We start from the raw sequence: 5,000 nt of genomic DNA, 5'->3' as shown, positions 1-5,000 counted from the left end.
ATCCTGAGCCACAGTGTCGCCCACATTTAAAACTCTGAAATGAAGTCATGTTTTTTTTTTTTTTGCAGTGCACACACACACAGTGAAATCACCCAGTTGAATTCTCCACTGAACGCTGAATTGCTCTGCAGTGAATCTGTCGGACTCAGCGTTGCAGTTAAAGTGTGTGTCCATCATGACTGTGTTTAAAGGGTTTGATCTTCATGCTAGTTAAATGTGTCGGATTGTGATTTGGGACTTGATTCAGTCAGTCTTCTTCCTCTGTGTTTGCGTGCGTGCGTGCGTGCGTGAGTGCGTGTGTGTGTGTGTGTGCGTGTGTGTGTGTAGCGACGGCTGCTGAATTCTCGCACACTCAGATTAATGATTCCCATTAAGAGGTTAAGAGCAGGAGACGAGCAGCACGACCTCACACACACACACACACACACACACACACACACACACACACACACACACACACACACACACACACACACACACTATCTCTTTGAACATTACAGCACATCAATGAGCATGTCTAAATGTTTATTTATTTATTGATTCATTTATTAATTTTATTTATTTATATTCGTTTAATTTCATAGTTATTATTTTATTAATGCATTAAATGTGTTTAATATGTTGCAGCGTTATTGATTGTTTTTTTTTCTTTAAATGTTTTTTTTTTTTTAACTTTTTTTACATATTAAACTTGAGTTATAATGTAATTAAATAACATAAATAAATCAAGACTATGACTGTAAATACACTATTTATGGTATTAATCTTGATTTATTGATATTATTTAATTGCATAATTTTTTAGTGAATATATGTAAAGTTATTTGTGTTTATATATTATTTTATTTTATGTGCTCATTTATTTATTTAATTCCTTAATTTGCATACAGTTTTTGCACTTTGTTTTGCATTGTTGTTTTTAATTATTTGTATACATTTCCATTTTATTGTTTATTGGTCATAATCATAATTTATTTATATCATTTAGTACAAGTAATACATTTTTTTTTCTACATCCTTTAAAAAAAATGCATTCAGTTTTGTTTATCTTGTTTTTAGTTTTACTCATTTATTTACCGAAATATTTCCTTTGCATGGTAGTTATTTGTCTTTTTTGCTGGTTTACTCATTTTATTTATTTTTACACATTTGTATGTTAATGTTTTATTGGTCATAATGACGATTTATTTATATATTTTAATACAATTAATAAACTATTAATTTCTTCATTATTTTTATTTATTTTAACAAATAAAACTTTGCTTATAATTGTTTTTAATTGTGCTAATTTATTGAATTATTTTAATTATATGGTAGTTTGTCTTCTGCTTTGTTTACTCAGTTTATTTATTTATGCACATTTATATTTTGGTGTTTTTTAGTCATAATCATGATTTATTACATTTTTTTAGATCATGGTTTTCATTATGTTATGACGTTATTATTTATTATTTTCTTTTATTTTAAAATCAATATATATATATATATATATATATATATATATATATATAATATTATCATTTTAAAGTCTATATATATATATATATATATATATATATATATATTTTTTTTTAATGAAAACAACGGTTTTGTATATTCAGAAAAAGTTTCATGATCATCAAATCATCAGATTTCAGTGATTTTATTTTTGAAGAACCATGTGCCACTGAATGTCTTTTTTTTTACATTTATTTATCTTTTATATTTATTACTTTGTTCATTTATTTGATTATTTGATATTTTGCATAAATTTATTTGTCATAGTTCACTTACAGACAGATCACTTACAAACTATATTAAAAAAAACAATCCAGCATGCTTCATAATAACTACATAAACAGTACTAAAAAAACACAGGAAAGACCACATTTAAATTTTTTATTTAAAACTTACGAAATGTAAGTTTGTAAAGCCTTATTGCCTCAGGAACAAAGATAAATTTATATCTGTTAGAAGAGCATTTGATGCTTCTTAACCTTCTTCCAGAGGGCAACAGAACAAAAAAGGCTTCAGAGGATGGGAGTCATCTCCTATCACCCTTTTGTGTTTTCCTTAATATTTGCTGTTTGTGTAACTCTTTTGTTTCTTTACAAATCTTTGCATTTTTTGATCAGAGTTTATGTTTAATGTATATAAATATTATATGTTTTAAGAAATTATATACAAATACTTTTATTGTATTTATTGTTTATGTTGTTTAATTATGGTTATGTTATTTAACGTTATCATTTTCACAACAGAATCATTTTTTAAAAACAACACTTTGACTTCTAGTTAATCATTTGGAAAAGTGGCAGAAGTCAGTCAGTCAGTCTTTATTCATTTCCCGAAGGCAATTTGGTTGCAGCATACAAGCATGTCACACATACACAAAAACACTTTATACAATACAAGTTCTACCCTGAATTTAAAAACTTTACAGCTGATGGAATGAATGAAAGTTTAAACCGATTTGTTTTACTAATAGGTGTTCCGAATATACCAGAAGGGAGAAGATAAAACTCGTGGTGCATGGGATGGGAATCATCTGACAGAATACTCTTGAGCTTTACTTAAAACGTGTCTATGGAATAACTGAGCCATGGTCATCTGTTTTCTCCCGGTTATTTTTCCTCCTAGGTTCACAATTTTCTTCAGGCAACTCTTATTTTTCACACTTAGAGAATTGAACCAGCAAAGCAAAGAAAATGTATCAGGGCTCAACAATAAGGACTGCCCGATGGCCCGGTGCCTGTGTGAGAGATGCTCGGGACAGTATACAGAATCCTTACTGGCCCGATAGGGGCAGTGCTGCCTTGTCACTAAATTTTAATAGACGGCAACATGACCGCGACATCAAATTACGAGGCTAAAGGAAATGTCTGTTTCTAACTTTGTGGAAACATTTAAATGGGTAAAGCATGACGAAAAAAATGAAGGTCAGGTTTTGCTTAGTTTGCTGTCACTTTTAAGTCAGCCACCTTTTGTTTTGCAATAAAATACCTGCACGTTTCCCATACTGCTATATTTCACTGCTAAATATTTTAACATTTTTCAAATATTTAAATTCTACAATTACTGGCATTATTTTCATTCATTCATTTTCTTTTCGGTTTTGTCCCTTTATTAATCTGGGGTCGCCACGGTGGAATGAACCGCCTGACATTATTTCGTGACACATTGTTTAATATATGTGGCTAACTTTTTTATTTCTTTTATGGGGCCAGTGAAAATTTTGGCAGGGCAAGTAAAAATCTGAACCACTGGTCCAATCGGGCCAGTAGAAAAAATCCTTAGCGTTGAACCCTGTGTATGTATAAACTGTAAAACATGCACATGAGGGATTTGGCTATATTAAAAGATCTTCATTTCTGTAAACAGTATAGTCATTGTTGCCCCGTCTTACACAACATATTATTTTTATTAACAGAAAAGTACAGTTTATTATCTTTTTATTAATTGATTAGAAGTGGCAGCCTACACATCAAAGTTCCTAAAAGAAAAGAAAGGTGCTCCAGGATTGGCCAGCCCAGTCACCAGACATAAACGTTATTGAGCAAGTCAGGGGTAAAATGGAGGAGGCATTAAAGATGAATCCAAAGAGTCTTGATGAACTCTGGGAGTCTTGCATGAATGCTTTCTTTGCTATTCCAGATGACTTTATTAATTTAGTCATTGCAGAGATGTATGGATGCAGTCATCCAAGCTCATGGGAGTCATACACAATATTTATTCTTCTCCCACTGCAGCATGACTTTATATTCTATACTGGACATTATTTCTGTTCAGTGACTAAACTTTTGTCTAAGCAAGGTCAGACCTTACTGTCCTAATTAAAAAAATGAAAAATCAAGGCAAGGTCATGTTTTATTTTAGTAAAATAAGCATAATCTAGAGGCCTTTGCCTTTCATATAAGCCACTTCTGATACCAAATGATCAACTGTGTGTGTGTGTGTGTGCGTGCGTGCGTGCGTGCGTGCGTGCGTGCGTGCGTGCGTGCGTGCGTGCGTGCGTGCGTGTGTGTGTGTATATATATATATATATATATATATATTAGGGATGTAATGGTATTGTAAATACCGTCATACCGCAATAGCAATTTTTTTTTCGATATTACCGTAGTGGCATGACTTGGTAAAACTATAGGTCTTCTGAGAAAATTTGCTCAGGCGAATGAACGAACGGGAGGTAGCGAAAACTACAATTCCCATCAGCCCATGCGTGGCCATCATCCTTTGCGGTCTGTTGTCACTACAGATCCAGTAATGCGGAAATGGAGTGTGCTGCTAGAAGCGGGGATGAAAAAAGAGCTGGAAATGATCGAAACCTAAAGCGGGCGTTGTCGCCGCGCGGCGTACTGATCAGCTGTGTTGTCCCGCGCGTACAGTAAAGCGGGGAGGGGGGTTGAGCGCGCATACTCAAGAGCAGTGTTGTCGTGCGCCTACTGAAGGTTGGGACGGAAAGTGTGTCGCGTCGCGTCGCGGGGGCACTTTTGATCATTTTGGAAGGGCACTTTCTATCCAAGACTAAAAAGGGCATGTGCACTGCACTGGTTGAGCCCAATGTGTGCACATGCCTGCAAGTTGGGGAATACGACTAATAACAGTCATGGGGACTGCAGAACACAGCACATTGTTCAGATTGATGCAGACTTGTACCGCAAAGAGACCTCTATCTCACTCATGGCTTGTCCTCTCAAGTGGGGGAAAGACAATGCACAACGTTACCCACTGCTGTCAACCTGGGCCAAGTCATATCTCTGTCCCAGAAACCTCAGTCCCAAATGAGAGGGGTTTTTTCTGTTGCAGGGGACATTGTAAATGCCCAGAGATACCAGCTTTTACCAGATTATATTTATATAATTTTCCTTAAAACCCATCTCTATCTAAGTGAGTGAGTGAGTGATTAAATGTTGAATGTGGTGAGTTTTCAACAATACTAAATTGAAACTTTATTTTTTTTTTACATGGTTTAATAATTTTTTTTATTAAAATTGAAGTTAGTGTTTCAAAGCTTACAGA

The 5,000-nt window shown here is 34.0% G+C and overlaps 1 protein-coding gene across 19 annotated transcripts in view; it reads left to right on the top strand.

Annotated features, from left to right (window-relative positions):
• The window catches only part of rbfox3b (RNA binding fox-1 homolog 3b), a 584,742-nt gene that overhangs the window by 257,235 nt on the left and 322,507 nt on the right, over positions 1-5,000 (top strand). The window lies entirely within an intron of this gene.

This window comes from Danio rerio, chromosome 3 (assembly GCF_049306965.1).
Source record: "Danio rerio strain Tuebingen ecotype United States chromosome 3, GRCz12tu, whole genome shotgun sequence".
Taxonomy (NCBI): Eukaryota; Metazoa; Chordata; class Actinopteri; order Cypriniformes; family Danionidae; genus Danio; species Danio rerio.
Note: the sequence above shows the minus strand (reverse complement) of the source record. Positions and strands in the feature narration are given on the sequence as shown.